This window comes from Aythya ferina, assembly GCF_964211825.1.
Source record: "Aythya ferina genome assembly, chromosome: 15".
Classification (NCBI taxonomy): Eukaryota; Metazoa; Chordata; class Aves; order Anseriformes; family Anatidae; genus Aythya; species Aythya ferina.
Window position 1 is genome coordinate 17,078,707 of NC_140314.1, and position 8,968 is coordinate 17,087,674.

At 39.8% G+C, this 8,968-nt stretch overlaps 1 long non-coding RNA gene across 1 annotated transcript in view; it reads left to right on the forward strand.

Annotated features, from left to right (window-relative positions):
• Positions 1 to 2,813: 2,813 nt before the first annotated feature.
• The window catches only part of LOC311445151, a 23,382-nt gene continuing 17,227 nt past the window's right edge, over positions 2,814 to 8,968 (forward strand). Inside the window, exons 1-2 of the long non-coding RNA XR_014698242.1 lie at positions 2,814 to 2,842; positions 8,809 to 8,941. This is a non-coding gene — a long non-coding RNA (uncharacterized lncRNA). The remainder of the gene's footprint in view (positions 2,843 to 8,808; positions 8,942 to 8,968) is intronic.

The window sequence follows — 8,968 nt, forward strand, 5'->3', positions numbered from 1 at the left end:
TGAGGCAGTCTTTTAAAACTATGCAGTGCTCCTTGCAGTGATGCACCGGTGTTTGTGTAGGAATTATTTTACCAGCAGTTCAGAAGGGGGAGGGAGGAGTCCCCTATTACACACCATATTATTTCCTCACAGAAGAGAAAAATCAATATGTTCTCATGAATAATATACAAAATTCTCAGAAAGATCTAAATTCAATACACTTAAGATATTGCCAGGGCTCTGGGCCTGAATGGCTGAAGACATGGCTGCAGAAAGGCATTTCTGTTCAATTGCTGGCAAGAAATCGGGTTGGACCTGACCAAAGGCCAGTTAATCTCTGTGGAAAGCTCCCACTGAACAACCAGTAGTCACTGGAATAAGAGAGATCTGGGGAGGGTAGTGAGCAGCTTCTTCCTACTTGTTCCAGGAGATGATGCAAAGCAGCTGCATGGATGGGTTCTTGTGGTTCTGCTTTTTTTTCCCTGCAAATGAAAGAATGCTAGACTTGTCCAAACCCAGAAACTGCCTGGTTTGACTCAAGAATTGATCTTACAGGGGTTTAATTAATTCTAAAAGCAGTTTAATGAGCAAAGACCTTTAGCATTCAAATTAAAACGCAAACCTTGTTTACTGAGGTTGGGAGTTTAAACCTGCGAACCTGCTGTTAATTACCAACATATTATATCTGCTTTGCCACTTTTCCCTTGTACTTGCAAAACAAGATAACTGAGCTACAGGTTGCTATGAAAAGGCCATTTACAATAACAATACATTTTATTGTTTTCTGGATAACTGGCTAAATCAAAACTTATATGGTAAAATGTTGAATTTTTGCTTCTGTTGGACTTTTGTGCCTTTATCAGAAATATTGTTGATGATTCCATGGCTCTGTTTCTGATGTTTGCTTTTAATTTCTGTTTTATGATGTTGTAAAAGCATGGGAATATAAATCTAACATCACAGAGAAAATTGGTGGATTCCAGACTTTTCAAGTGTAGAGTTAGCTAATGTTTCTGCTGATTCCAAGACTAATTGCTTGTGATGGCAAATGAGGATTTCTTGGGCTCCTAAAATAGGTATATTGAGGTGATCCGCACTGAACCTGCTTTGAGTGCTAGTTTTTAATTCTTATCTCTTTATGATTACTGAAATAAGTCAGTTGTCACTAGTGCTGTTCCCCAAGTAGTCAATCTTTTGTTTATCAATGGAAGATGTAATACAGCAAGTTAAAGTGATAGATCATTAATTTTTCCATACTAATTAAGAAAGAAACAGAGCTCTGTTACTTGTAGGTGATGAGTGTAGTGGGAAAGTAGCTGTGCCATTATAGCAGACCTTGCAAAACTGCATTTTCTATGGATTTGTTCTGCATTTCAAAGCTTTGCAAATCTTCTGTAAACCCCTACAGACATACCTTTAGTTCCCTGCCTATCTCAGCAGTTCATACTTTCACCATGCATGCACATACATGTGTATGTCAAAAAAGCCACCCCAAAACGCATCCTCACTTGCCTTTCCTGAGCTTGCTGGCAGCATGTCCTACAGCTGGATAACAACTAGACAGGTGCTGGTTGTTGCTCATGGTACATCTGGCTCATGCCAAGCACAGCTAAGCCGATCTGTTTTTCGTTTTTCCCTCTGAGAGGGGGCAGGTAGAGAAGGAAGGAGTAGTTTCCTTTCTCTTCACAACTGCAGGTCTCCAAGGGGCTGAAGGTAGCAGAGATATCCACTATTTAGAGCCTTATAGCAGACTGGATTGGAGTTGACCAACTCTATGAAATCTTTATGGTAGGAACAGGAGGAGGATGAGGCAGCATAGTAAGGCACACTTTTTTCTTAGAAACCAAAAGAAGAAAACAATGCAATTCGCAAATGTTCTGCAATGTGCAGTCTCATTTAAAGTAGAGCAACAGTTCCACCAAAATTTCCTGGCCATGCCATGGAATCACAAATCTGCCTTCAATGGATTTCTCTTCCAGCTGTTTTTCCCTCCTAGGTGCTCTTTCTAAAATAAGCTAACATTTCCAGAAATTAATAAAAAATAAAGAAAACCTCCCCTCTCAGTTTCCAAATCAGAGTATTTTGCAGTTGGCTTTAAGACTGAGTGTCCTTTGGTTCTGAAATTAAAGCTTCTTCCTTATCTTCACGCTGCCAGATCTGTGAATAATGGACTTTTCTCCACCCTACTCCCCCATACTAGAAACTTTTTTTAAAAACTATTCAAAGAGACCTTGGCACATATTTCTCCATTAGGCAGTAATTGAATGAAGTCCCTAGTAGCTTGACACTATCCCATCCCTTTTCCCATGAGTTTTTTTGTATCCATTGCTTTTTGTCTGTAAGTAACAGAGATAGCTGGAAAGGGAAACCTTTTTTGAAAGGTGATATGGTCATCTGGCAGCTGTCCAGAAAGGCCCTATTGGCTTGAAGTCAGTGCTGAACTTCCCTGAGAAAAACCGAAGTCTGATGTCAGTTAAAAAAAAAAAAAAAAAAAAAAAAAAAAAAGAAAGAAAATAGACCTCACTGTCTTGTGTTAGCTGTTTAAAGGGCAAGGAACAGAGACTATTTTATCTTGCTGCATGGGCAGACTTTAACACTGCAGCTGAAAGCACTTTTCTATCCCTTTTACTCAGCAGAGATTATGTAGAGCTGTGGACAGCTGTTTAATGTTACATAGACCACAGCCATGCAAAGCAGCAGCTAGAGCCCAAAACAGGTTTAGGATTTTCTTTATGTAATGATAGCCCCATGTAATGATGTGCTAGAATCAGAGACTTCCTGGGGCTCTGTATCTGTTGGGTCTAAGCTCACATCTTCCTGGAGATGCTAGAGCTGTGACTCCAGAGTCAAAATGGGAAGCCTGGTAAGCCAGGGGGTTTGTGGTGTTTACCTTTAGGATGGATATTTTATGCTATTGTAACTGCTTCTGTGCTCACAAATAATACAGCAGAAGACTTCTGTGCCTAGGTGCATACTGGAAAATACAAGTGAGTGTTGATTTAATGGTTGAAAATATTTTTGTATGAAAACACTTGGTCAATTTGCTGCTGCTAGGTATATTTCCTTGCCCGTGCCTAGGATTTGAAGATCTAGGCTCAGTAGCCAGCTCTGTCCAGCCAGGCATCCAAAAAACACTAATTCCCCACCATGTTGTCCTGTTTTTTCCCTGGTTGCCTGAAACAGCTCGATCTAGTTAGTGATATTTCAGCATGTGTTAGAATCACAGCAATAACATCTTCAAAGATTCTTGAGTTCAGAGGTTCTTAATTAGAGGGAAATGGCCACAATGACTTGGTGAAAATAGCTATCTTTCACTTTAAAATATTAAAGACAGAGTAACAAAGTTAATTATTGCTCAGTTGCTGGAATTTTTTCGCTCGTCTGCCCAGATACAGTGCAATGGTATTAGCACTCAAGCAGTTTATCTGTAAGTAAATGAATCTGATACCTTCTCTGATCTCTTTTTGTTACTTCGAGCTTAGCTGGGGTTTACATTAGCTATTCCCATAAATGACGTTTAATTATTTTGAAAAATATGAAAGGAGCAAATGACACAAATACTTTCCAAACTGTTCCCAGCCTGAAAATGATTTCATTTTTGTAGTTCAGGGGAGAGCTTTTTTGTAGTTGGGGAGAGCTCACTTTAAACTTAAATAATTATTTACACACTCCAGGAAATTAAAAAAAAAGTTAAAAAAAAATAAAAAATAAAAGAGAGAGAAAGAAAAAACACTTAAAATCAAACACAAAACACTAAGTCAGTCATTACACTGTAATCAGATTTGGGCACAGTCAGTAACCCTTGTTTAAATTTGAACTCCTCATTTACTGCCTCATATTAAAAACAGGACTCTGAAGCACAAATAAGGTAACACTAAGTGTCTGCATTCAAATCAAATCAGTTCTGCCATATGGTGATGTGTTGCCCAGCACCTTCAAACCCTTAATGGGTTCTGTAAAGCTTGCTTATAAATTCCCCTTCCATATAGCTTGCCCTGACTATGAAGGCAGCATTACACCAGCTGCAGGTGTTTCTGTGTAGTCAAGGACCAGCATGTTGTGGAGGTTTTTTGATTGCTGGAGGTTTCTGATCACATCTAAATGGGATCAGCTTACGAAAACTACTACTGGAGAGCAAGAAGACCGTATGTCCCATGACAACAGAAGGACCTATCTGAGTCCAGCCATGCTGTTGTTTAGAGTGTGATCCTGGCCAGCCAGAGCTATATGAGCTGCCATCTCTTTTCTTTCCCCTGTACCATCTTTTGGTTGTACCAAAGTAATTGTGCTGTGTTACTTACACCTTGAACACAGCAGTGAGATCTACCTTACAGATTTAAGGGTGGTTAGATACTAGAACAGAGAAGTTGTGGGTACCCCATCCCTGGCAGTGTCCAGGTCCAGGATAAATGGGGCTTTAAGTAACCTGGTCTAGTGGGAGGTGTTGGAATTAATTGATCTAGTAGAGTTAATTGGGTCTAGTGGAAGGGGTTGGAATTAGGTGGTTCTTTAAGGTCCCTTCCAACCCGAACCATTTTATGATCACCTATACTGTATTTTCTCAAGGCATTTCTGGTTGCTCTGTGATAGAGGGAGGAGGAACAGAATTAAAGGGAGCCAGAATATGGAAATAACAAGCTGGGATGAGAAGTATCTGGAGAAAGATAGGTTCATCCTTATGTCCAGATGGTAAAGATTTTGGGGAAATGGCTTGGTCTGCCATTTGGAGATTTACCACAATTTAAAGAGACTTACAGTAGTCATGGATAACTGCTGTGAATCTTCCTTAAAAGGAAGGATTATATTCAGCAGAGGCTTCCCTAATGTATAAACATAGTTCTTCATGATTTTGAAATTGCTGCTGCTTCCTCCTTTCTGGTTAATATCATCACCAAAATTCCCCAAGAAACATTTCCCAAAGAAGGATTATCCACTTGGTTTTTGCTAATTGTTTTAATTCTTTCAAATGAGCAGATAACTCCTTGGTCAAGTGGAGCATTTAGAAACACTGGTGAAGTATATGATTCATCAGGTGGTGAAATCTGGTTTTCTTAATTGCTGTTAGGCAATAAAAGGTGACTACAAAAGCTTTGTAACCAAATCTCCGGTCACTGATAAGCAAATAATACAAGGCCAGGGAATTAGTGGAGTTTTAGACAGTCTTTTCCTGGAGAGATAAGGAAATAGATTTCTTTGTTAAAGCTGGTATGGCTCAGGGTTTTGTAATCATGCATGATGCTGCAAGAACAATGCTGAGACATAGTTTCATTTTAGGAACACAGAGCTCTGGCTGCTAAATAACAGTTGGAGGCTAGAGCCAGCAGTTTTTTATAATAGAAAAGGGAACAAGAATAAGTCACAATTCCTGCAACTTCCCAGAAAACATGTAGAGTGAAACCCTTAACAGAGAAGCTGTCCTTTGTGTAAAGCAATGCCTCGATAGGAACATTCCCTTTAATGCTATTTGGACTAAAGCAATCCCTGTCCAGGAAAAGAGCAGGTTTATCTGCTTGCTTTTGAGGCTGAGCTCAGTCTAGGCATTAAGACTTGGAGAGGAGAAAGGTTCCTATGTCTCACAAGATAATATAAAATACTGTGCATGTTGGAGACTGCCTTGGGATCCTCCCAGCCCCGATAATCTTCTGTCTCTTGAAGGGTGAATTTTCCTTCTCTTGCCTGGGCTCTGACTGCACTTTAGAAGCCACGCAGATGCTCACAAGGTATAATTTCACTTTCTGATGTGTGTATTGGCTGCAGGTTAGGTGGAGACAAAAGAGGGAATTAATTCTAGGGCAGGGGGCAATTTTCTTCTCTATTTCCCTGTCTATTTTCAATATTAGAAAGAAGACAACAGAAAATGACAGACCATAAGACAAAGGATGTTTCCCAGGTACTTCTTTAGGAGAGAGAGAGAGAGAGAGAGAGAGAGAAACTGTGCCAGAAAGACTACTGGGGAGTGAAAAACATGAGTCAGTTCAGAACATATAAAATGTATATATATTTATATATATATGTATATACTGCTCTCACTTCTTCTGAGAAAGCATTTTAGTAAATTATGACTAGAAGGAAACTTATGCAAGAAGGCAGCAAGCATTCAGAGGGCAGTAGGACATGACAGATGACCAGGAAACCAGGAAGCTCAGAAAAAGCTACTGAGAAAGGCTCTGATGGGACTTCCTGTAGCTTCTCAAAGAAAGCTCATCCAGTATACCACAGCCTAGCTGAACTCTGCGCTGTTGGAGCAAAATACCAATGAGGAAACATTAACTAGATACTACTTCAGTGAATTTAAATTGGAAGAACATCCTCAGACTGGTATTTTGGGGGTAAATAATGAGTAAGACTTGAGTCTGTGAGAGGCATGACAACATCCCCCAACTCTCTGAATGTGTGTGCTGTCTCATATACAGCATACTTACTTTCTTCCAATGGTTAAGGCAAGTACAGAGAAGAAAAATTTATCACAAATTTTGTGATAAATCTGTTGCACAAATTTCCAGGTCAAAAGGTTGTGTTTCTTGGGAGCTGCACAGCAGCAGGTAGAGCAGGGACCTCAGGGGTAAGGAAATATTCCTTGATCATAAACACTGACTGAGATTTTTCACACACGCTGAGATAATGAGAAATCCATCTTGACCACACGTGTTCCTGAGGAAGTTTGTGCCAGCATGCAACAAACTGAAATTGGTGTTTTCCACTGAAAACTTAAGTGAACCTGGACTAACCAACTGCAAGAACTTGGCCTCTTGGCCTACTCCAGAAAATTTGTTGGCTTTAGTGACTGAACCAAAAGGCACAGGGATGCCTAATTTCACTTTAAATCAGAACATAATTTTTTAAATGGAAACAACAAGAAGAAGCTATTTGCTTCAGACTGAAATTTTTTAATCTTTAAAAATCTAAATACATTTGAATAGAAAAGTTCTGTTTCAAAATGTTTTTAAGCAAACCTCTTCCTGTGGGGAGTGTCTTTGGGGGAAAAACAGTAAAACTGATACATGTAAACTACAAAGCGATGTCAGTGGGCAGCTTGCTGCACACTATATCTTGTTGTAAACTCAGTAAAACTCCTTTCTCTCTTTGGACCATTTATCAGGATGGAGCCTTTCTGCATGTCAGCAGAGGCTTAGCTGCTTCTATTTAAGTCCACAGAAAAGTGTCTATTCTAGTTTTAGCCTCAGTTATGCTAAATGCTCTTATGGTGTCCGAGTCAAGTCCTGTGAAATCAATGGGAGTTATTTCCTTCTGACATACTGGGAGCTGCGATATCTCAGTCAAGAAACCAGTGCAAACTGTGTAGTTCACTAGTTCACTCTAGGCTTAGCTTTATACGGTTTGGGATAAGCTGTGCTGACTGTAATGCATCACCATGTGTGTATCCCACACACAGATGGATTCTGTAGAGCCTACGTTGATTTTTGGGTTCAGCACACTGCACAGTAAGTTAGCATGAGCTAAGGTTCATGAGAATGTTCCTCTGTGGACATGAGGCACAGTGGCTTGGTGGTCCTCTGACTACTGTCTCACACACTATGGCTAGTCTATTAATTTTAATTACTTGCCTCAAAACCGATCAGTATCTGCCCCTCTCTCTTCATTTAGTCTTTGATTGAGTCATTGATTAAAAAAAGCCTAGGAGACTGTTCAGACAACTGCAAAAAGCCTCTTTTAATAAAGTGCCCATCGCTTTGATCAGAAAGAAAGTGTTCTGATCAGACAAGGAGATGCTGTATTCACAGCCAGCTGCCACTCCACTGCTTCCTGGGGCCACCCAGCAGCCTCTGAAAGAGCTCTCCCTTCCCAAGGAACTATTTTTACTGCAGAGAAGAATGTTTCTGGGTTAAGGATACTAGTAGTTGAATGAAATTCCCCTGGAAGATAATGCAGGCTTGTTACCCACTTAGAGATAGCTGTAAGATATCTAGATTTACGGAGTTTGGCTTCTCAGCCTGAGCAGTACCCATATGTATTTTAAACAGTTCATTCTGAAAATGATTACGCTTCTTGGCTCTCTATGCTGTTTTGGGGAGAAGTTTCCTGAGAAGCTTGATAGAAAGTTTGGCGACACTGTACAATCAAGATACAGAATAGTTTGTTTGTAGTCTAATAATTATGATGTGTGTCAGCACTTACATGCATCTGCTCTCCTGGGATTGTGTTGTGTAGGCGTTGCCGTCCTGTTTAAATAATGACCAGAATAGGCTAAATACAGGTGCTTTTTCCTGTAATTATCAGTGTTATGTCATATTTATCTGGGTACATGCAGGGCAGGGTATGTTACCAGGCAGCCTGCCATAAATGTTGGAGAACAGAGCAGAGCAACAGAGTGTGTGATGCAACTCTCAGGATCCAAAGCTAAAAGTCTGCACAGGGAAGGAAAAGGCTTTTTTTTTTTTTAAAAAAAAAAAGAATTTAATAACCCATTGCTGAAAAAATTGTCATGTGGAACCACCCCAAGGACGCCCGACAGTATGAGATTGAAAGTAAGTGGCAGAACATTCATAGTAACCAAAACATGTCCAAAATAATGTCATTTATATACTCCATTAACTGTTAATTGAAATAAATACTAACTGTACCATACAAAAATATTTGGGCTCTGTCATTTCTGGAAACATCTGCTATATAGCAGCTATTTGGGAAATTAAAGCAGCCCACAATGAATTGGTTCCTCACGATATCTCTGTATCTCTCTGATAAGAGAGATCTCTGCCCATAGCAAACCGGGAGGTGTATAACACTCTCAGTGCTTTCTGTTAGATCTACCTTTATAGACTTGAAGTAACTTTGTCTCAGGCAACCTTGGTTTATTCTTATTATTTACAGTTCGTGGTGTCACTGAAGTGAGCTCTTTTCCATTGGGAAGAAGAAATTTCACTGCAATTCAAACATGTTCCTAACATAGTGATCTACAGCAAATTCAGAGGTGCCAAGCCCTGCCAGCCCAAGACTTCAACCAGTAAGTGTGTTTCTTGCTACGTATTAC